This window comes from Tachypleus tridentatus, chromosome 1 (assembly GCF_004210375.1).
Source record: "Tachypleus tridentatus isolate NWPU-2018 chromosome 1, ASM421037v1, whole genome shotgun sequence".
Lineage (NCBI taxonomy): Eukaryota > Metazoa > Arthropoda > Merostomata > Xiphosura > Limulidae > Tachypleus > Tachypleus tridentatus.
Genome location: NC_134825.1, coordinates 7,743,845 through 7,769,667, shown reverse-complemented (window position 1 = coordinate 7,769,667; position 25,823 = coordinate 7,743,845). Strand labels below are relative to the sequence as shown.

The 25,823-nt window shown below is 36.0% G+C and overlaps 1 protein-coding gene across 1 annotated transcript in view; it reads left to right on the top strand.

Moving 5' to 3' along the window:
- Positions 1 to 904: 904 nt before the first annotated feature.
- LOC143237760 (SLIT-ROBO Rho GTPase-activating protein 3-like) overlaps positions 905 to 25,823 on the top strand; it is a 95,334-nt gene continuing 70,415 nt past the window's right edge. The window contains exon 1 of the mRNA XM_076477518.1: positions 905 to 994. The gene's annotated coding sequence lies outside the window, so the exon portion shown is untranslated. The remainder of the gene's footprint in view (positions 995 to 25,823) is intronic.

Genomic DNA, 25,823 nt, shown 5'->3' with positions numbered 1-25,823 from the left:
ATGCGTTATAAGAGTGACTGTCAAGTCCCACTATTTGGTCATATAAGACTAGTCCCATTTCAGTATTCGTCTTAAGCAAGGCTTTGTGCTAGCAGTATAAAGATGTGGTCTTCCATCTTAATGATCTGTAAAGTCGATCTATAAATCAAGTTGACGCAGACTGAAGACCCCACCTTGCGGACAGAAAATAAGGCAAGCTTACTGAACAGTAAAGCAGGTGCAGTTTGTGGAACAAAATGAAGACCTTTAAAATGAAAAACGTTTTTGTAGACATACGTTGTAGGAAACCAGGACGTCATTAGAGTATTTTTTTATTATGTGAGATAAAATCGTATAATTAGTATTACTGAAAGCAAGAACAGGTTGAGCTTAAAACCACCTGGCAACAGTCTAGAGACAGATGGAAGTGTTTAAAGGGCAAAGAGACAAGGAACAAGTACGTATATTGTGAACAGTCATAAAGAATGATAGATACAAGAGTAAAGGGCATTTTTAAACAGAGACAAGTACGAATGTTGAACTTATTCATAAGCAAGGATAGGCACAGTGTAATAGTTATTTTTAAATAGAAACATATAATGTTTATTAATAACCGACCGCCTATCCTTTACAAGTTTAATAAGTAACAACTCCTGAAAAACAAAGGCTTAACCACGTCATGAGAGACTTTAAGTTTCCGATAAATGAAGTTTTATTTCATGCCTCTAAAACTTCACAAACAACACCTATAAAGCATTCTTCTGTCTAAACTATACTTCAAACATCTGTTACGGTGTTGTCAAGCGTTTAGTTACAAAGGCACGTAATTAGATAATATTAGTATAATGAACTTAACAATGTTTCCCACAACAGGGGGCTATTAATTATAATAACTTCTTGTTTCACATCTTGATTGTTTGGTCACGCAAAAAGCATTAACTACACGGTTCCCAGCTGATGCATACATCATAGGCCAGTTTCCACGAGGAACCTTGCCAGATTTACATACATACAGGTATGGAGGTTAACACACATAAACTAATTCTAGTATACTGCTACTGAAATGTGCACATGTACGTTTCTAAGACATACTACAATTACTAAAAACTCGATATTTAATTTTCTCTTCAACAGCTACTTTCTGCAATATAAAATGTTTCTTGTCAGTTACAGTCAAAATACACCGGGAAAGTTTTGTTGTTTGTTACAGTTAACATAAGAATAGACCAACAAAGGGAATTTTTTAAATGTCGGTTCATTTACATGTGCCATCCATTGTAGTTGTTCATTGTTTTTATTTCTTTCCTTAATGAGTATAGCTTCCGGATATTTATTCTCTTTAAGATTTGTGAAATAACAACTTTAAATGAGTATTGGTTTTCTTTGTCGTCTGACAGTCAGTATATGTAAAATTTAGCTGTTCCCTTAAGACCAATGCTAATTGTTTTTCAAAACCAGATAATCGTAAAAGTACGACAAGTTACAGTACCATGGGAGATGGGGTTACTATGTAAGTTTAGTTTGGTGGGGCGCCAAATTGTATTCTGCCCCCTGGAGCCAGAAACCCTTATTACGCCTCTGATTACAGTCAATACAAAGAATACATTGGCAAAGTTTTGTCGTGTGTTACACTTAATACAGCAATACTCTAGCCAAGCTTTATAGTGTGTTTCAGTCAGCATAGGGATACATCAGTGCTGGATATACAAGACTTTTCAGTATAACTGTTATTATTTAGTTTATTTTGTGACTTAATATTTAATGATTATTTAGTTTTAAGACAGGAGTGTTGAAGATGGCTTGTTTTATAAGTGTATTTGTGACAAATTTCATTACGTAAATCTATATAAATCATACGTTGTGTTTGCAATTATGTTGTTTTCTAAGCTTTAATAATATTGTTAACGTCACGTTACTCAAAATTTTGGTGTTTTTCTCGTTATCTTAACTGAATATTGTTACATTATAGTGTCGCTCGCGTATTTTATTGAAAGTTCGAGGCCTCAGTGAATAAGTCATATATAGCGCGAGTAAATTAAGTAAAGTGAAAGTACAGTTCAGTCATAAATAAGTTATCTGGTATGCGAATAATTAACAGTGATGGGCAATATTATAAACTTAGAGTCACAGTTTAATAGAGAAATGAGAATAATTTGCTTTGTTAAGAGGTGTTCTAACATAACTGAGCCCGTCTCTGTGAACTTTGACAAGAGGAGACAATTTTAAGTTCGAAGTAGAACTTTAATAGCCACGATCAACCGCAGATTAAACATGGACTTACCCTGCTGAAGCTCAAGACCTCACACTAATTAGAGAGCCTCAAGCTATGACTATAAATGTATTGCATGTAGATATTCTGTCTCGAGGGGGCCTCTATAAGTTAAAAAGCCTAAGGCCAATAAAACCCTTAATCTGGTCTTGCCCATAAGGTAATGTAAACGAATTTATGACACATTGTATAGTAAGAAACAAAATAGAGAAAAATAATTCGTCTTCTCAACTTTTAACTGAATCAGCCTGTGTGGACTTTTGACAAGAAAAGATAATTCTTTAGAGTTTTAGATGCAACTGTAACATCCTATGGTGTAAAGAATTTCTGTTTGTACGTTTGACTTGTTTGAATATATTCTTATGACACAATTGGATTGTGTGCTGTTGGTTTATGGTTATCATTTATTGCCAGCAACTAACAGGCACCTACTGTAGATGAATTTCAGCCAATATATAAAGCCCTGAAATTTAGCAAGCCCGCCAATACAATGGTAAAAAGTGGTTAAAGAAGACGTGAAGGACAACGGGAATAAATAAGTCTGTACACACATTCAGTTGTCGTAGTAGCGTACAGACTATGACTACCCTATATAACCATTTTAACAGATTTTGATAAATGGATAGAAAGAGATAAATGTCTTGGGTTGAAAGTTGGTGAACTATAAAAGTTCATTAAAGAATGACAAGAGTAACTAGAGAGAGAAGTGTGCAGGCCGAGCAGAGAGGAAGAAAGACTAAAATAAGATAAGGAAATAGAAATAATAAGAACACAAATTGTGAAAGAAGAAAAGGGAAAAAAAAAGACTAGAACTAGAGAAAAAAAGAGCATAACTTGAAGCTCACCCAACAGAAAGGAAGTTTGGGTTCATCAACCCAAGATGCTCGAAACTGACGAACAGAAAGTACAAAGAAAAGCTACATTTGTTATAAAATAAGGCACGTTGAAAAGTAGTGCAAGTCCTTTAGTCACAAATAACTGCAGAAATCTCAACACATAGTAGCTGGAATTGCATACAAATATAATGCTGACCAAAAAAAGAATAACCGTCATCATGGATATCCCTGCCTGAAGAAACGTGATCAAGGGGACATGTCAGAGTTACCATATTTTCATGATTTATCAGTGCATAATGATTGGTTTAGCAAATGAATCAACAGTACCAGTAATGATCAGAATGTCTTATAGATATCTGGAGGTGCCAACAAATTACAATATGACATTGTGCTGGAAACAAGAAAATAATGGTCCTATGAAACGCTAACTGCTGTAGTGCAGCACTGAGAATCAGTCTAATATCTGATTATTAGATGACAGGAAAAGTGTGACTTTGTGTGATAATTGATGAGACAGTGAGAAAATTTCCCACAACAAAAATAAATGTGGATATACTCCATATTATGTAGGAGACATTAAGATCATGTGTATTTAGGCACCAATATATGACATAGTGTTACCAGGTAGTAGAAATTTGGAGGAACTAGACAGCAAGAAGACTGACGAGACATCTTTAGTCACCACTAGAGCTCAGGAGAAACAATAAAGCAAAACATCAAGCCTTTGCAAGTATCAAAGGCATCTAGAATTTAGATCTGTGGGAAAAGAAAGAAAGGTCCTTCTGTGTAGAAACTTTGGGATAATGCCCAGAGTCGAGCACAAAGTAAAGAGAAAAGAGACTGAAAAATAGAGAACTCTAAAGGAGAATTAAATTGGACCTATCAAAGTAGTTCTACTAGGAAACCAAACCCATGAAAGCCACTCAAAAGCACTTCTACAACAAGAAGGCCAGAGGTCAACGTTTCAAGATTGGACAGCATGTCTTAGTTTTCCACCACAGCCAACAACAAATTTACCTGGCAGTGGAAAGGATGCAAGAAGTGGTCAAGAAAATGGACTATAAGGTGAAAGTGGATGGGACGACCAAGGTCTACCATGCCAATCTGATGAAGAAGTACCTTGAGAAAGAAGAAGACTTTGGAGATGCAGCTATAGAGGTACAGATGTACATGACAAGTGTGGCTATCATAGAAGCAGAATGTAAAGACTGATTTTATTTTTGAAGATAAAGACCACTGGGTGGAAATGAGACATAGAAGGACGTCAGTATAATTGAAGAACTGAACGGCAAGAAGAAGAAAGAGATCCAAGAGCTGCTGTGGAGTATAAAACAGCCTTGTTTTATACAGATAGATGAGGAAAGACAGTTTAGAGATAACACAATACCATCTGGTCAAAAGTTTAAGACCATACAGGGTAGAAAAAACAAGAGGTCTCAGTAGTGAGTTGCACGGCCATCATTTCGAATAACTTCAAACGTTCGCTTTGGCATGGTCGATATAAGCAGAAGGCTAGCTGGAATGTTATTCCAAGTAGTGAAGACGGCTTCAAGAAGATCATGCACTGTTTGCAGCATTGTCCTGCTGAAAGATCCAGTCATTTCCACACAAGCGAGGGCTTCCAGTCAATAAGGATGCTCTTTCCAACATGCCAATGTAGCCAGCTGCTGTTTGACGCCTCTATATAACCTGAAGCTCCATTATTCCATGGAAAAAGAAAGCACCCCAGATCATAATGGAACTTCCTCCACTGTGTCATGTAGAAAATGTCTCCAGTGGGATATCCTTATCGCAGTAACGTTGGAAACCATCTGGACTATACAGGTTAAATTTTTTTCTCATCAGAGAACAAAACTTTTTTTCCACTTTTCTACGTCCCATGTTCGAATTGTTTCGTGGTGTGGAAGGAGGTGTGGCCTTTGAAGACGTTTACAGTTTTTAAAGTCTTCCTCTCGTAGATGCCGTCTTATTGTTCTTCAGCTGAATTCTGCATCCTTAAGGGCCTTAATCTTGTTCGACGATCGGCTGGTGTATTGCCGAACATCCCGTCGAATCCTCCTGCTAAATGCCGGTGAAATTTTCTCGGACCGACCACTTAAAATTCTCGTTCCATATCCCTCAGGGTCTTTTATGAAATTTGCAACAGCAGTTTTACTACGCCCAATTTCACCAGCGATGGCACGTTGAAAGAGACCTTACTTTTGTAGCTTAACAATTCTGCCACGTTCAAACACTGTTAACGTTTTAGCCTTTGCCATGTTTTTAGTTCAGGAACTTACTATCCCTTCCAGTAATGAATCTATAATTATTAATGTAAAAACGCAAAATCATACAGACGTTACTGTGGCGGGCATCTACTGCTCGCCTAGTACAGTGTTAGATGTAAATCTATTGAATATATTGTATAATAGTAACTGTAATCTTATTATTATCGGCGACCTAAACAGTAAACATATAGCATTCAACTGTCGAAGTACAAACGCAAACAGCAATATGCTTTTCCAATTTTTGGATGAATCTAACATGATTTTATTAAACGATGCAACACCGACACATATCTCGTACGCACACGGCACCAGTGAAATACTGGACCTATGCCTGTGTTCGTCAAATATGAGTCGCAAATTCGTAAATTTTCATGTTGGTCACGATATAGATAGTGACCACCTCCCAGTTTGGTGTATCTTCAATCTCACCCCCACTTAAATAAAATCATAGTGAGAGACCAACTGAACTACAAAAGCTAATTGGCCAGTTTTCCAAACTATATTAAATGAAACCTTACCTCCAGAAGTACTACATATTGCCGCGGACGCATCAGATATAGATGCATACTGTCATATCATCTCTGAGTGTCTAAAACATGCAGCCAACAGTTCGATACCGAAACAAAAACACTTCACAACAACTCATTCATGGCAACCACTTAAAGATATAATACACTTAATTAAAAACAGACGTATACTCCGCAGACAGTACATTCAAAATCGCAACCCCACACTTAAAACTCAAATAAACGCAATAAGGAATAAAATACGAAACTTAATCAGACAACAGAAACAAGAAAACTGGGACACCTTCTGTTCCGATCTAAATCACAAAACTGATCCTAAACAATTCTGGACACACTTGAAAAGATTTACAAACACAGGAACAACAAACACAGTATATCCACCACTGGAACTGGATGGAGAAACAGCATACACTAACACAGAAAAAAGCCGAGATATTTAAAAAACCTAGAAAACACGTTCAAAACACATCATGAACCAGACATGAACAGATACTTTATAATACAGTCACAAACTATATTGATCAAAACAGAAGCATTTTACACCTAAATTTCCAGTCAACACTATTACACACCAAGAAAAAAAAAAGACTGTAGCACTCATCAACTGGTAAAACATATCACTGTAACAGAAGTCGTAACTGCTATTAACAACACAAAAAACAAAGCCCTGGAGAAGATGGTATTCAAGCTATCCTCCTAAAACAAGGCACTCAGAGATTATATGAACACCTAACAGAGTTATTTAATCTCTCACTATCAACTGGATATATCCCCGTTTCTTGGAAGGAAGCAATAATATTAATGTTCCAGAAAGAAGGAAAGCCAGCGAATAAACCAAACAACTACCGCCCGATTAGCTTAACCAGTTGTATTGGCAAAGTATTAGAGAGGATAATTAGTAATCGTCTGTCAGTTTACTTAGAAGAAAATTCAAAATTACCAGAAATTCAAAACGGATTTCGAAAAACCGCCAAACTACAGACCACCTGATTCGACTTACAGAATCAATTACCGACAGCTTTAACAAAACAGATGCACTGTAGCTTGCTTTCTCGACATTGAGAAAGCATTTGACACAGTGTGGCATAACGGCTTACGACATAGATTGCTTGAAATGGCATTACCCCAGGAAACTATTCGCTGGCTGTCCAACTTCCTGGATAACAGAATGTGTAAAGTAAATGTAAATGGGGCCCACTCAGGTCCTTTTCACCCGAAGCAGGAGTCCCGCAGAGAAGGGTTGTTAGCCCTATATTATTTATCATGTACGTGAGTAATATGCCTCTGTCGGACCTAAATTTAGGTTATGCATCACAGTTCGCTGACGATGTAGCAGTCTGGAAAAGTGCCCCCACTCCGTCAATAGCAGCAACGAACCTACAACCAGTCTAAATAACATCGAAGAATACTGCCAGAAATACAGAATCAAAATTAATATTCCAAAAACCCAAGTCATAGTATTCAGCAGACTGAATAAGCTGAAAAAAGATCCACCAAAACTCTATATGAATGGATCACTTTTACTGACTGCTACTTCTGCTAAATTTCTAGGTCTAACCTATGACTCAAAATTAACGTGGCTACCACATATTAAAATGTACTGATACGAATCTGGAAAAGAGCAAACTATGCAAGAAGTCTTTCAGGTAAAATCCAAGGAACATCACCAGACAACATACTTAAAATCTACAAAACGTACATTAGACCAACAATAGAATATGCATCACCTGCCATTAACATAGCACCCACACATGTACAGAAACTTCAACGAAAACAAAATTCTGTACTAACTTCAGCATATAAAGTACCACGTAGCACCTCAACCACATTCATGCACAAGTATGCAAACATAGATACAATAGCTGAAAGACTCTTGCATAATTCTCTAAAATATTTCAATAAGAATTGGCATAAAAATGACTTAATGTGTGATCTCGACAGATATCACGTACATGATGTAAATGGTCCTAAATACCTCTCCCCTTTTAACATATATTTAAGAAATGTAACACAAGCTGGCCACTATGTACTAGACACTTAGTCCTTGTTTCTTTTTATTATTATAATTATTATTTTCTTTTTTTAATCATTATTATTTTTTTATTTTTTTCTCTTTTTGAATTATTATTCATTGTGTGTGTGTGTGTGTGTTACTACAAGTAGTAGTAGCATTCTCTCAATCGAGAAAAAGGAGAAAAATACAAAAAATATATATATATGGAAAAAAATTAAATACTTCTTGTTCGTCCCATGGATGTAACACAGGAGATGTCAGACAGACGGAGACACTGACAATGCTAATGCTTGAACACAAATGACTAAATTTCGCTACGTGTTTACCGATTAACGCTTCGTTTCAGTATGGTCTTAAACTTTTGACCAGCTAGGATTTAAGCTAATTTCATAGTGTTCACATTTTCTCTATTAAATGCTAAAAGTTTTTTTTTATTTTATTTTCCCTTTTTCTTATTTTCATCTTTCGAAGCTCTACTCAAATAAGTGGTTGAATCTAACAACGCAAAAGGCATATTTTGTCTTTATATTCATTGGCCTTAAGATTTTGGCCAGCAGTGTATAAGTAGGCAACCAATCAAGAGCAAGTAAGTCAAGTCGAGTGGGCCCGGCATGGCCAGGTGGGTTAAGGCGTTCGACTCGTAATTTGAGGGTCGTGGGTTCGAATCCCCGTCGCAACAAACACGCTCGCCCTTTCAGCCGTAGGGACGTTATAATGTTACTGTGAATCACACTGTTCGTTGGTAAAAGAGTAGCCCAAGAGTTGGTGGTGGGTGGTGATGACTAGCTGCCTTCCCTCTAGTCTTACACTGCTAAATTAGGGACGGCTAACATAGATAGCCCTCTTTGCGCGAAATTCAAAACAAACAAACAAAAACAAACAAGTAGAGTGAAAATAAAGTACCATCATAAAAAAAGAGAAAACGTGAAATTAGCCACAGCGTAAATTATTAACTGAAACGGGATATATTTTAAATTCAGTATTGCAGTTTAACAGAGATAATAAGAATGTTATCAAATAATGTGTTTTGTCAAAGGGCGTTAAAAAGTTATTGAACCCATCTGTGTAGGCTTTAACGAAAGGAGACATTTATTTAAAGTTCGAGATACAACTGCAGTAACTCAAGAGGTAACATAACTAAATTTATTGCAGATATTGTTGTTTAAAATTATGCACAAAGCTACACAATTGGCTATTTGTGCTCTGCCAACCAGGGGTATTGAAACCATTTTCTAGCGTTGTAAGTCCTCAGATATACCGTTGGTGCCATTGGGGAGGGGAGAATTATCACAGATTGTGTAGTAAAAAACAGAATAGTGAAAAATAATTATTTTTTTGAACTGTATTATAAAATAATTGAATCAGCCTGTTTGGACTTTTGACAAGAAAAGAGAATTATATAGAGTTTCAGATACAACTGTGATATCCAATAATATAAAGAAATTTTGTACATATGTTTCTTTTGATTATATTATTTCGAAATAAGTGGATTGTGTGCTATCCATTTATTGTTCAAATTTATCGACAACAAATCACAGACACCTTTTGTAAAAGAAACCAATCCCACATATTAAACTCCGACAACCATCAAAGCTTAGTTCGCTGTTAGAGTCAAAAAAGGAATACATCATAAGAGTTCAGTTTGCTGTTACAGTCAACACTGGAACGAATCAAATTTTGTTGACTCTTACATTCAACATAGGAATACACCAGCAGAACTTCCTTCTTTGTTACAGTGAATGTAGAAAAACACCAGCCATGTGTGAAGATAAATTTGATAATGGCTAACTTTACTTATTTGAGAAACAATCTAAGAAAATGTGATTAACGTAAATGAAAGTGGACTCGAATAAGGAATATGTTGAAGATAATTGAGATATAGTAGTTAGTGTTGAACAGAAAATAAAAAAAAAATGGATAACTATTCACTTCACATATGGAACAGCACATTAAGAATTGATGTAATGTAGGTAATAATGCATTTTAGACAAATCAGATTAAGTTGAATGTGAATAAAGTGGATAATGGTTCACCTTAAATAAGGTACAGGTTATGAAGAAGATAAAGTGGGTAATGGTTCACTTTAGATAATACAGGATAATATGAAGATAAAGTGGGTAATGGTTCACTTTAGATAATGTACAGGATAATATGAAGATAACATGGGTAACGGTTCATTTCAGATAAGGTACAAGATAATATGAAGATAGCGTGGGTAATGAGTCACCTAAGATAAGGTACAGGATAATATAAAGATAAAGCGGATAATGGTTCACCTTAGATAAGGTACAGGATAATATGAAGATAAAGCGGATAATGGTTCGCCTTAGATAAGGTATAGGATAATATAAAGATAAAGCAGATAATGGTTCACTTTAGATAAAGTACAGGATAATATAAAGATAAAGCAGATAATGGCTCACCTTAGATAAGGCACAGAATAATATAAAGATAAAGTGGATAATGGTTCACTTTAGATAAAGTACATGATAAGATGAAGGTAAAGTGGATAATTATTCACGTTAAATAAGATACAGGATAAAATGAAGATAACGTGGGAAATGGTTAAATGAAATCTGTTTAGTTAGGTGAACCCATGTACATCTGTAATAGTGTCAGGCTAGGTTAAACCTGTTATTTTATGAAAATCACTTACACGTCTTGGCATTTTATGGTTACTTAATTTGAGAAAATTACTGTGTATTTTGGATGAAGAAACTAGAGGAACGGGATATCAAGATAATGGTCTGAAGAAATGCTGAAGCTTTCAAATTCAGACAACACAAGAGCTGAGTGCTGCTATAACACTGCCGCTTTATGTACACTCACAAGTTTTGTACTGACGTCCTTTATAGAAGTGGAATATGCAATAATATATTTGAAAACTGGAACATTTTAATCTCTTTAAGAAGTTCTTAGCGTAACAGTTTTCTTTGGAAGATATGAAAATATAACGGAATAATCAAAATGAAGTCAACCAAAGACTTAACATGTGTCATATATACTGATAAAGTATCCAAATGAAGTGTTAAAATGGCTTTTTATGTAGCAAAGCCGCATTGGGCTATGTGCTGTGTCCCTCGAAGGAGTCCCCAAATGGGACAGTGGTATGTATTCGAATTTACAACGCTAAACTCTGGGGTTCGATTCCACTCGGTGGGCACAGCAGATAGTCCGATATAACAAAACACACACCTTCAAAGGAAACCAAACCGCTGATTTTACCATTGTAAATCCGTAGACTTACCACTGTCCCGCCGTGAGACAATAACACAGGATACGCTGTATATATTATAGCACAAAAAATAACAGTATCAGTAGCACATTATTACATGTAACTTTTACCCTCAGCGACAACTACTTCGCTCTATAGTTCTAGTCACTTACATTGATTGAAAGCGTTTATATTTATTTGTATTGAATAAATACGTTATTAACCTTATTTTAGTTAAAATACACGTATAAAAATAAGAATTGCTTCATTCAGTTTTACATTCTAGGGGTGTAGCTTTGTAATATCTTTCCTCATATATGTAGAAGTAATAAAAAAAGCATTCTCTACATGTAAAATGAAAGAGGGCTGGCAGTGTCAAAAAAGAGTGCAAACAAGAATATTGAAATGATACAGCTGTGCATAAACCATAGCTACTTAACTTTCAATAATAAAATTTAATACTATACTGTAAAATGCACGAATACGAAATGGTTACGATGTCGGTAAATTCAACCGACATCGTAGCAAGACTCTGTAATAATCAAGACATGTTTTGACTCAACTTTGGTCTCTTTGTACGTAAGTCCTAGGCTCTTAGTTGCATTACACTGATGCCTACCTTAATATGACTATGATACTGTGATAAGCGAACTGCACACCAACAGTCAGGAATATATATCTTCAACTGCAGTAACATTAAAGTCAAGTTTGCATTTTATAGTTTGACATTAAAACTTAATATTAAAAGTCAAATATGGATCATCTATACATAGCTCTATTATTCCATATTTTTTGCATTCTTTTTAGCATAGCTATATCATTTTACATTCACAAAATGTTTCCTATTACTTGTTTAGTGACGTTTTCCCACCTGACTGAAAATTAATGTATTCTATGAATGTACATAATACAATTAAATATTATATGTATTGAATTTTTTTTACTCATTCACTTCATACATATAGTGTACAAAGCATTGCGTATTCTACGTGTTACATTCATCTACATGAACATTCCAGATTGTTGTATATTTAATCAGTTATACATGAACATTCTAGATTGTGGTATATTTAACCAGTTCAACATGAACATTCCAGATTGTTGTATATTTTATCAGTTTTACATGAAAATTCTAGATTGTTGTATATTTAGCCAGTTCTACATGAACATTCCACTTTGTTGTATATTAAACCGTTCTACATGAAGCTTTCAGGTTGTTGTATATTTAACCAGTTCTACATGAACATTCCAGATTGTTGCATATGTTATTAGTTCTACATGAACATTTCAGATTGTTGTATACTAAACCAGTTCTACATAAAGATTTCAGGTTATTGTATATTTAACCAGTTCTACATGAACATTCCAGATTGTTGTATATTAAACCAGTTCAACATGAGCATTGCAGATTGTTGCATATTAAACCTGTACAACAACACGAGTATTTCAGTATGCAGGACATAAATTTGTTTGTCATCGTTTAATTATTTTCCAATACAACATTAGCATGTTTTCCAGATACCCAGAACGTAAAGACAAGCACGCTTAATAAGATGTGTGTGAGTACTTGTTAGATGAAGGCGACTGTATAATTTCATATAATGACATTTAGTAGTATATCGTCAACACAAAATTTAAGTGTACAAAACATTCGATACGTCAAAATAAGGTGAATATCAGGGGATTAAAATAAGTGAAGAATTTCAAATAGTGTTATTTTGGTGATTTAACGGATATTTATTGAAAAAATGTTTGTGTGATTTTTATTTCTTCTTGAGCAAAACTGATCCCTTGATTGAGAGTAAAACCACGACTTAGGCACTCTACTGTGTCTACCGCAGGGAATCTAATCGCAAACTTACCATAATCCACTGGGTGAATGTTAATGAAATGGTTTCGCAGAAAGTTATGCTATTTTTCAAGGTTGATATGATTTTAGCTGAGAAATAACTATAGAGCATAAATACAAACGAACTCAGTTAAAATATTACTGAATATAAACACGCCACCTGTCACTAACAGTTTCAGAAAGGGTAAACATCATTATTTTCATAATCACAAGAATCGGGTATTCTGAACAAGCAGTCAGTGACAGCTTCAAAGCGAAAGGTAATTTTCTAACAAGTTACCGGTTATTTTCCGGTCTGGTGATAAAAGGCTGTCCCTTAGATTTAATAATATATTCTTATTTTTGTTTGTTTTATTTGTGGGACGGATTTTCTTTAACTTCAGATTTGTATAATGGACTATCTGTGCCCTGTTCACCACGGGGAATCGAATCCTAGATTTTAACATACTTGAGAAGAAATGGATTATAAATATAAGAGTATCTCCAGGGGTACGCGAGAAACGCATGTGCATATCAAATTAGTTCTACACTGGTCACTGATATTTGTATTTGGTTGGCTTATATTATAATACCCTGTAATGTAATGTTATGGGATCTCACTTGCATTTTAAAACGATTCATTTAGGAAGCAACCACACAGTTACAGAAGAGTACACATGTGAGTTGAAGGAAAACAAAAGAATACACCAGTAATTGGTCAGTTATGGCCAGGTGGCTAAGGCACTTGACATGTAATCTGAGGGTCGCAAGTTCGAATCTCTGTCACACCAAACATGCTTGCCCTTTTAGTCGTGGGGGCGTTATAATATTATGGTCAATCCCACTATTCGTTGGTAAAAGAGTAGCTTGAGAGTTGGTGGTGGGTGGTGATGACTAGCTATCTTACCTTTAAGCCTACACTGCTAAATTAGGGACAACTAGCGCATATAGCCCTCGTGTAGCTTTGCGCGATATTCAAACCAATAACAGTAATTTTGATGTCAGTTGTAGGACCAGTAGCGGGTATATCACGTGACTGTCAGTAGTTACGTGATACAATCTACCTGCTGCCGTTGAAAACTTAAATACAAATTGTTCCACATATTTGGCATAAACTCAGCTCCAACAGAACCTTCCACAGTGTTCGTTCTCTCGTGAAATCATTAACTTCACTCGTTACTTTCCGAGTATTAAGCTTAAAAATAATAACACGTAATATTTACCACGGTTAATCGCGATACAAGACTTCATGGTATTGGAACGTAACAATGCTATTTTATACTCGCGTACTTTTTGGCAGAATTATTACTGTCTAATTAAATAAACTTTCAGAAACGGTGCTGACAATATTGTAAAGTTAAAGTTGGACAAGTTGCATATCTGTACGTCATAAGACAGAACACTGTCAATGATGGTTTAAAGTAAAAGTCAGTAAACTGTGAAAAAGGTGCTTATGAAGTTTGAGATACTGACATAACACGTAGATTTATTAAAATCAGTTATTTTATTTGTTTATGTATTTTAAGCCTGTTTGTAATGTATGATAAAATTAACGACATCACAATTTCACACGTGACAAGTGAAAGTCAGCCCCTGTTGCTACTGGAAACAAATATTTTCGTTGTTTCCGGTAGAGTTTCTTTAGGAACGTCAACAACCTGTGGTTGATTCATCTCGACGTTTCGGATAACTTCCGCTTCTGATATTTACTAATGAAGTTTCTTTGTGAGTAACAACAACCTCTGTTAATGACTGGTGATTCGTTTCGACGTTTCGGGTAATTTCCTTTTCTCACCTTCGGTAAGGAAGTCTCCGGATGAGTAGTAAACACCTATGGTAGTGATATGTGATTATTCTCGACGTTTCGGGTAGCTTCCTTTTCTCACCTTCGGTAAGGAAGTCTCCGGATGAGTAGTAAACACCTATGGTAGTGATATGTGATTATTCTCGACGTTTCGGGTAATTTCCTTTTCTCACCTTCGGTAAGGAAGTCTCCGGATGAGTAGTAAACACCTATGGTAGTGATATGTGATTATTCTCGACGTTTCGGGTAGCTTCCTTTTCTCACCTTCGGTAAGGAAGTCTCCGGATGAGTAGTAAACACCTATGGTAGTGATATGTGATTATTCTCGACGTTTCGGGTAGCTTCCTTTTCTCACCTTCGGTAAGGAAGTCTCCGGATGAGTAGTAAACACCTATGGTAGTGATATGTGATTATTCTCGACGTTTCGGGTAGCTTCCTTTTCTCACCTTCGGTAAGGAAGTCTCCGGATGAGTAGTAAACACCTATGGTAGTGATATGTGATTATTCTCGATGTTTCGGGTAGCTTCCTTTTCCCTATTCGTAAAGCAACTTCGTCAGACATCAAAACTAAACCGTATGTTTCTGTTGTTTACAGGATTACAATATCAAGCCCTTCAGTTTATATTTCCTTACAAAAACAACAGCAAGGCCAAAACCTTTTGTTTATTGTTTGAATCAAGCATGTGTTAAAGAGTTTGTGTAAAATGGTAACACAGGAATGTTGTGTATAATAAACACCGTTTGTTCTTATCATCAAGAATCTACTGCTAAAAAAACAGTTTGTTTCTGAAGACATCTACTATAAACAACTGTATGAGCGACGAACAGTTAACATTTGGTATATCATTTGTGAAAAATATGCCAAAAGGACCAAGAGATTCTCTTCGTAATAACGTTGGCTTGTTACACCTATGAAACATTAACACCGAAAAAGAATTACGCAAATATGTATCAGGGAACCAGATACGTGTAGATTTGGTCCTGCAGGACAACTGAGTTAAAGTACGGGGAAGTATCACGAGGATCCAGCAAGAACTTTAGAAATCTCTTGTAGAACAGTCAGTGTTCTGTAATAGACGATGTTTGTAATATGTTAACTTAGACATTGTTTTATAATGTGCCAGAAGACTCCTAGATGTAATGTGGTAATTGGTGAAATCACATCTTTAGCAGTAACTGTAATGCTTTCAACTGGCTAAAGCCAGCGATTATTAGTGGGATCTGAAACGTTGTGGGTTCTAGCATCCAAATCCTTATTGAATCTATGGAGAATTTTCTAATTTTGCATTTGTTGTTTTGTTCATATATATATATATACATACGTTTCCATTATAGAGTGGCAAGTCAAACGTACATTCGGATCCGTAGATTGTAATGGTCAATCTTCCTGTTCGTTGGTAAAAGAACAGCCCAAGAGTTTGTGGTGAGTGGTGGTGCCTAGCTGCCTTCCCTCTAGACTTGCACTGCTAACATAGGGATGGCTAGCGCAGATAGTCCTAGTGTAGCTTTGAGCGAAATTCAACACAAACAAGCTGCTAATAAGGAAACTTCATTTAGCGTTACAAACTAGGGCTACATCCTGGGCTGTCCAGTGTTCTATCAATTGATCGGCCATAGATAGTGCCAAAATATCAATTTGTGTATAAGCCTCAGCCCACTTTGTGAAGTAATCAATTACTTAAAGTATATAGAAGTAATCTTTCACCTCTGGGAGTGAACCAACAATATCCAGAGCTATTCTGTGTAGGGAGAGCTACAATATCAGAGCTATGTAGGGATGTTTCAATAATTCTTTGCTGGAGAGTGTCACTTAATATCAGATTTGGCAGATGCCACAATACTACTAGACCATCAGTTATCCATACTTCTGTTTTTGCTACCATCATTCTTAAACCATAGATTCTTGCAGCATCAGCAACACTTCAGTATTTAAGGAAGAACTTCTAGATTCAATAGTTCTTTTAAATAACCAGTTTATTTTATTGATTAATTCTTAATTTGATCATAAGTCCTTCAAGTTGTGGTAAATGCCATTGTATTGAAAATGTCTTCTTAAACTTAAACACATTAGCATTTGCAAAGATCAGTGCAGATGTCACCAGAAACTCGTTAATGATATATTCTGGTCACATTAATAAAACGTTCTTCCTATCAACATTGAGGTATCCTTAGATCTGTTTGATTTTACTTGGAGCAATAAAATAGATCCATAGAATAACAGGAGATTCAAACAAAATGTTCATAATAGAGTATTTCTCAATTTTTCTGAAATTGTTTGGGTTCATGAAAAGGAATAAACAGACTAGGCCTAATGTAAGATACAATGAGAAATCTTTATCTACAAACACAAACACATTGTGTTCACTTGCTCTGGGTAGTAGATAGTTGCTTTTACTGGATCTGATTTGCTCTTTCTCCAAACTGCTCTCACTAAAGATTTCTATCTGACTGGTTAAACCTAATATAATTTACTTAACTCAGTGATGTCATATTCACAACCCAAATTTACTAGCTCTAACAACAGAACTGGTCATTCCAATTCAAACTTGGGTAAGGCCATAATCTCTAGGCACCATCTGACCTACTATTGGAAGATGCTACTGTCTTTATTAATGGTTAAGGTGAAATTTTGCAAACATGCCATTTCATGGGTGGTAAATCAGGTGTTGTATCAAGAGAATGGCAAAAATAAAGGTAGACAGAACAATAGAAACTTATATCTTGATAATGTGCTAAGATGAAACTTCATGTACTCAGAAAAAGTTATTAATGTCAAAAATTCCATATGAGTGTAGAAACTTATATCTTGTTAATGTGGTGAAAATGTACTCAGAAAAACTTATTAATGTCAACAATTCCATATTAGTGCAGGTGCTTGTACAGCACCCCCTCACCCCTGCACTTTAATGCTTTTGTTAACTATTCATTGCCTATTTTTGAACACATATTTAAAAATGTTTATGAAATTACTTTAATCAAAGAGTGTTTAGCCTCACGTGGTATTAGCTTAAACAGGATAACTAATGATGCTTGATACAGCTGTACCGGGCCAGATGGTTAAGGTACTCGACTCGTAATCCGAGGGTCGCGAGTTCGAATCCCCGTCATATCAAACATGCTTGCACTTTCAGCCGTAGGGCGTTATAACGTGACGGTAAATCTCACTATTCGTTGGCAAAAGAGTAGCCCAAGAGTTGGCGGTTGGATCTTAAAGATCGCGCTGGTTACTGTCGACTGTCGCATTTTTATTTGGTGTAGTTTATTGGTGTGTATTGACAAAAAGTGATGCATTTAATAAAAAAGCCTTGAACGTGAAACAAATGAAGCCAAACAAGGATTCAGTGACTTAAAGAAATGAAATCAAAATTAGCAGCGTATTTTATATTATTCACCATCGTGCTCAAAGTTGAACAAAAAGCACAGACAGGCTACAAATAAATAAATATTTTTTATTTGTAAAATTATTATCAATGCTCTGTTTGTTCGTTTGTTTGTTTTTGAATTACGCGCAAAGCTACTCGAGGGCTATATGCGCTAACCGTCCCTAACTTACCAGTGTAAGACTAGAGGGGAAGGCGGCCCGGCATGGCCAAGCGCGTTAAGGCGTGCGACTCGTAATCCGAGGGTCGCGAGTTCGCATCCCAGTCGCGCAAACATGCTCCCCTTTTCAGCTGTGGGGGCGTTATAATGTTACGGTCAATCCCACTATTAGTTGGTAAAAGAGTAGCCCAAAAGTTGGCGGTGGGTGGTGATGACTAGCTGCCTTCCCTCTAGTCTTACACTACTAAATTAGGAACGGCTAGCACAGATAGTCCTCGAGTAGCTGTGTGCGAAATTCAAAAACAAACAAACAAGAGGGAAGGCAGCTAGTCATCACCACCCACCACCAACTCTTAGGCTACTTTTTACCAACGAATAGTGGGATTGACTGTAACTTTATAACGTCCCAACAGTTGAAATGGCGAGCATGTTTGGTGTGACGGGGATTCGAACCCGCGACCCTCGGATTACGAGTCGAGTGCCTTAACCACCTGGCCATGTCGGGCTGATCAATGCTCTTAGAGTAGCTACTAGTTTGGCCTCCATTTTTTATTTCATTCCGTTAGGTCACACGTTGAATCCTTTTTGGGTGCACTTTTTTTCACACTCAAGCTGTTTTGCATTAGATTACAAATAGTAATAACGGAGAAACTTTTCAAAGGGATAAGATATGCCTAATAGTAATTTATGAACAAAAATTGGTTTCAGTAATAACACAAATTATTTTAGACTTACTCTTGTTCATTGTTATTGGTGGAAGTTCCGAAAACTTGTACAGTTGAGTAACTAAGTAACAAGTGGTGAATCGAAAAATATCTTGATTACGCTTCATATTTATTTCATGGAACTAAGCAAAAGTTTCATTTGTAACCCTTGTTTACTAATGGGCGTGGTTTTCTTAGATTCCTTTGATCCAAGATGGCTCAGCCATAACGTGCTTCACTCAAGTAACATCTTTGTTTGTTTATCATTAGTCTTTCAAACAAAAGTCTAACAACTTCCAGCCTGTAACGCTGAATCTTTTTTCCTTATTAAACAGCTTGTTTGTGTTGAATTTCGCTCATAGCTACACGAGGACTATCTGCGCTTGCTGTCTCTAACTTAGCAGTGTAAGACTAGAAGGAAGGCAGATAGCCACCATCACTCACCACCAAATCTTGGGCTGGTTTTTACCAACGAATAGTATGATTTACCATCACATTATAACGCCCCCACGGTTAAAATGGCGAGCATGTTTGGTGTGACAGAGATTCGATTACGAGCATCCCCGGATTGAGGCATGGGCTTACTGGACTTAAGACCAGGGCAACATACTAATTAGGAGGTCTCAAGCTATGACTATAAATGGATTGCACGTAGAAGTTCAGTCTCGATGGGGCCTTTTTTAATTGAAAAGCCTAGGGCCAATAAAACCCTTAATCTAGCGTTGATTACGAGTCAAGCGCCCTAACCAGCTGTTCATGTCGGGTCTTATTAAACACTAAAACTTTAAGTATTTTATGGCTTTGTAATAAATATTTATGGCTAGATATACATACACTTTAGTCCAAAACTCAAACCTCAAAATAAAAACTTTGTCACGTTTACAATCATCTGGTTTCAACTATAAGTCATAACAATCAACTGAACGAGTTTCATTTGTAACTTACTACCAAAAACGCAACATAATTTTTATCCTTAAGCTAAAATTTTAACATTCAACTTAATAAAATAGCTTCATGTTCTCAGTTAATAAATACACGTATCCAAACTTCTAAATAACATTAACATTGTAGGCTGCTTTACTATGATTAATGACAAACATTTTGCACTCTCATTTTGAAATAAAATTTGGTATAGTATGGTAAGAGGAAGTACAATTGCAACAACTCTTTTCACCAAGTGATTGGTACTCTACTATTTTTTATATATAAAAGACAGATGTGTACAGTAGATTATGTTATATTTCTTTGTCGAACATTGGGTAAAAATTCTACCAGGTTTGTCAAGTTAATTCCACAGGTCTGACAACTTATAAAACATTGCACATAAAGAAACTTTGCCAAGTTTTCAGTTATTTCACTTTCATTATGTTTGAATCTTATTTGAAAACATTCATATTAATTGCGTTGTTTCAAAGCTAATTTTAAAATGTTAATGAACCTTAACGAATAAATAAGTCAAATACCGTTTTTGAACTAATTATTTTGTAGAATAATGTATTTATTTATTTTTCTTTTAAGACTGTAGCCGACAAGTTTTGTTCTACACCCGTAAAACAAATAGTGTTTTAAGTTTCTAAGATTTATTCACAAGTGTTAGAAAGTTTTATTTCTTAAGCCTAACTTGGGATTGCTTTAGGAGATAATTAGTCTTCGTGTGTATCTGTGGAAACCTCATTCTAAGACCAGAAGACGTGTTACTAGGAATTGTTCAAACATCTTAAAAATTTCGTCTCCGAGGGTTAACTTGGCAATGCCTTGGGCGAGCGAAGGAGAGAAAAAGTTCGAAATCCCGCTGTTAGATAGAACGTTATGTTCCCGGAACGATTAGAAAAGTACACTTTTCTCGAGAAGCGAGTGTCATGAATCTCCACTGGAGCCCCGTTTTAACAAGTAGGCTAACCCTCACCGTGAATTACACACTGAAATCTGTTACAGAAAAATTACCTCCAACCGTCTTTACATATTTGATAAAATAAATTAGCATTCCTCTTTCAAATTAGATCCAATTTTAATGAGGTTTGGGTTTCTGCATTTTCTGGTTTTTAGGCAGCAATTCATAAGTGACTTATTTGAATCCAAATTGATGATTTCGGCATTGTATGTTTCAAACCAAATAGTTCTATCAGTATAACTGTACACGACTGTTCAGAATGTACTTCATCGACTGTACGATGAAGTATTCATATCTCTTAACTACTGCAAATAAAAAAATAAAATCTATGTTACTTCTACCACCATTGTGATGTTTCAGTATTATCCAGAGCACACTGTAGGTTGCGATAATTTCTTAACCTGCCTAACAGAATTAAAATGTCGCAACAAGATTTGTTGTCACATGTAAAGGCTTTTCCATTATTTCTCACTAGGTGGACTGATGTGTTGTGTTTACAACTGCTGGTCATTCCAAAAATCAATTATGTACGTTTAAAGTAAGCATGACATACAATATTATCTTGGCTGTACAACTCATTTTTTGTTTGTTTCTTTTGGAAGCCATGATCCCATAAACCAGTTCTAAACATTCATGTTTACTTTAGTACAGCAGCTTCTAATATTACAGTACTATTGATTTCTTTCCCCATAGTACACTTTCATCTTGTGACCTTTTTTTTTTCATATATGTTCAGCAGGGAGAATTACTTTATCTTGCAAAAAAAAAATGAAACCGCATCTTCTTTAGTTTTGGGTAGCTCCCAAATTTTCATCATCTTTGGGACGAGGATAAAAAGTGGCTTAACGAGAATTTTTCTTTAAAATGTTACGTTTTATCCTCGCCCCAAAGATGACAAAATTTGGGATCTACCCAAAAAGTGAAGAAAATGCGGTCTCTTTTTTTGATTAATTAGAAATTATTTTGAAAATTTGCCACTCACGTTTTATCCTCACCCCATGGATGATGAAAATTTGGGAGCTACCCAAAACTGGAGAAGATGCGGTCTCATTTTTTTTTTGCAAGACAAAGGAAGGTTTTTTTTTTTTGGGGGGTTGAATTTCGTGCAAAACTACTCGAGGGCTATCTGCGCTAGCCGTCCCTAATTTAGCAGTGTAAAACTAGAGGGAAGGCAGCTATTCATCACTACCCATCGCCAACTCTTGGGCTACTCTTTCACCAACGAATAATGGGATTGACCGTCACATTATAACGCCCCACGGCTAAAAGGGCGAGCACATGCGACCAGGATTCGAGCCCGCGACCCTCGATATTCGAACGCCTTAACACGCTTGGCCATGCCGGGTCCCCAAGGCAAAGGCATTTTCCCTGCTGAACGTATATGCAAAAAGATTTAATATAAATGTAATAAAAATAATTAATAAATCAATGTACTCTCGTCAATACGACGTGTTAAACTAAGGTTCCGTCTACTGTTAAATGTTTAAACGTACACTGAGCTATGTATTTTATATACATTATTTAAAAGTCGATTATTTCTAATTAGAGTTTGGTTAGCTTATGGGAAATCCCTTGATAAATTATACGTAGGTTTTACGCTTATAGTTTTTCATTGATTTGTTTAGTATTCAATTTTTTATATTTTCATGTTTGTTTTCGTTAATTTAGTATCTCCTCTCAGTGGCAGAATGATAAGTCTGCGAACTTTTAATGCTAAATACCGTATTTCAATATTTATGATGGCGGCACAGATAGCCAACTGTGTAGCACAGATAACAAACTGTGTAGCTTCATGCTTAAGTGAAAATAAAAACTTTGGTAGCTTTCTCAACATTTGACTAGTAGTAATATACATATCAACAATGGACAAGTATGGTATCTCTGTTTCAACCACAATATTAGTATTATTTTTTATCAGTTGTACAGGGTGGCCCGTAAATCCCTACCCATCCATATATCTTATGTATCCAGTGTATCTGTGTGCTGTCCCTCATTCTCGCTGCATGATATTATGCGACGCCATGTTCTGTGAGACATTTTCCTCAACATAGCAGGGGTTATTGTTTCAAATGCCGCGGTAACAGTTGCCTTCAACTCATCATTAGTATTATTGAATATAACATAATAACGTATGGATGGGTAGGGACTTACGGACCACCCTGTACTTTCAGAAACTGGTTATCACGGAAGAAAGTTCAAACTAATCAGCATCAAAGCGTCACCTCGTGGTAAAACAGTTTTCGCACAGTTTATGACCATTGATGAGGCATGGTTCATGAAGATTGTTAGGACATGGGTAGTTCATTAACTAGCGATCAGTAAGGCGATAAGCAGTAGACGCGACCCAATGATAGCAGCGGTTTGTAGAGAGCTTTTGAATCATCCACAGGTATAAACCTAGCTTTATAAAACACTCGTCTAAATTTATGTTTCTCTAACAAATGTCATGAAAATCCTAGAAAATGTTCTCAGATTACAGTGTGTAACAAAATGTTTACTTTTCCTTGTTCCTGGGCAGAAAGTGTTATTTACCAATTGGTTATGCCTAAAGTAAATGAAAAAGACCTATTTTTCTCTTCAAACTTTGCTTTTGTGACCATGAAGCGTTTTACAAAAACATCATGGGAGACTATATTTGGGGGCTGATGCGTGAAAATGATTTACGTTACAGTCGCAAATCTCGAAACACTACTCACTTCTAAATATTTTTGTATAACTTTAGTATAAATACATGTGAATCTTGATTCATATGTTGTTTTATTCAGACCATATGTAAATGAAAATGGGCAAATTTGTCTGTTTTTACATAGAAGATAAGTTAATTTATAAATTTCATTATCCAGGTTACAAAAGCAAAGTTTGACGGGAGTAATGGTCATTTTGTGTACTTTTACAACATAAGCAATTAAGAAATAACACATACTACCCAGAAATAAAATTGTGTTACATAGTATTATCAGGTACATGACAAGTCCCCATATAGGGTTCGATTCCCCGCAGGTACAAAACAAATATCTCAATGTGACTTTGTTTTAAAACAAACTGTAAACCGTTGGTACATGTGAGAAACTGGGAAGTGAAACTAAATCAATACCAAGTACAAGGAGGAATACACAAGAGATGACAACTCTTTAATTGTAAGTTTGTGATAGATCTTACAAAGTCGATCAATGGATTTACGACGTTGTACAGCTTAGCGAGTACAGGATTTGAATAATAAATAGCTGATACAATTACTTCTAAAAATAGAAGTAACATAATTTATTTATTGTTTGTTTGATGTTACGCACAAACGGTGGTGTTGTAACGTTATTTCAGGTTTTTACTGTTATTTGAATCTTTCTATGTTAGATGCGAGTTCACTAGCTTTAACAACCTGGTGCAACACAAGTTAAACTTTATATAATTTAATAAGCTCTTAGGCCCTGATGTACAACATTCACTTTGGAATTACATATCCTTGAAGACATTAACGACGGTATGTTAGTGTCATTGTTAGCATAGTTATTGATAAGACCCGTACCCAAGGTACATTTTGGTACCGTTGTTAAGTTATGAAGGACGTACATTATTGTTCTGTGGGCGTAACACACAATGTTTTAAACATTGGATATCCAGGTAAAGTCTATTCCTGTTTTTTGGATATTCAGGTAAAGTCTATTCCTGTTTTTTGAATATTCAAGTAGAGTCTATTCCTGTTTTTTTGGATATTCAGGTAAAGTCTATTCCTGTTTTTTGGATATTCAGGTAAAGTCTATTCCTGTTTTTTGGATATTCAGGTAAAGTCTATTCCTGTTTTTTGGATATTCAGGCAATGTCTATTCCTGTTTTCTATGTGTGTAATGTTTCCATCGTTTTGTTTGATGGAAATGTAAAATAGAAATCACAAAAAGTAACTTAAAACACATGATCCTATCTTTTCTAAATTCAAGACTTTATCAAACTTAAATGTGTGTTAATCTGGAGAAACTTTATGTAGAGTAAAAGTATTATTCACACATTTTTAAGTGATAGAAACGTGAATACAAGACGGTTCGTGTGAGGAGAACCAGTTCATATAACGATGATCCACATTTATTTGTATAATTCAAAAATATTTTAAATTTAGACCCTAAAACGCTTAGTTGGAGTTATATTATGAACAGGCTTAGGGGTGGACGATTCTGAAATGTCTTGGTGGTTAGGGTGTTTGATCCGCAATCTGCAGGTCGCGGGTTCAAATCCCAGTCGTCGAACATGCTCGCCCATTCAGCCATGGGAACACTGTAATGTAACAATCAATCCACTACTCGTTGGTGGGTGTTAATGACTAGATGCCTTCCCTCAGTTTTTTACTGCTAAAGTAGGGACGGCTAGAACAGACAGCCTTCATGTGGCTTCGCGCGAAATTCAAAATCAAACCAAACAAACAAAAAATTTGCTTCTGTTTTGTCAGTTCCGACTTTCGATGCCCACCAAGGCCAGGTGGTTAAGGCACTCGACTCGTAATCCGTGGGTCGCATGTTCGAATCCCCGTCACACCAAACATGCTCGCCCTTTCAGTCGTGGGGGTGTTATAGTGTGACGGTCAATCCCATTGGTTGATAAAAGAGTAGCCCAAGAGTTGGCGGTGGGTGGTGGTGACTAGCTGCCTTCCCTCTAGTCTTACACTGCTAAATTAGGGACGGCTAGCACAGACAGCTCTCGTGTAGCTTTGCGCGAAATTCAGAAACAAACCAAACTTTCGATGTTGAGGGTGGGTAAATATTTGTAGGAGTTACCAAGAATAGCATTTTAAGTAGTTGAAAGTTTTTGTAGTTAGGTTTACAACGCTAATAGATGAGACGCTTGCAATGTGTGAGTAAAGAAACTATCAAACTACACAATCAATATACTGCTTTCTTATTAGCTGTAGGGTGTTTATGTAGCACTAAGTTGCTTAGTGTCAACAACACAAGAGAGCGCGAGTTA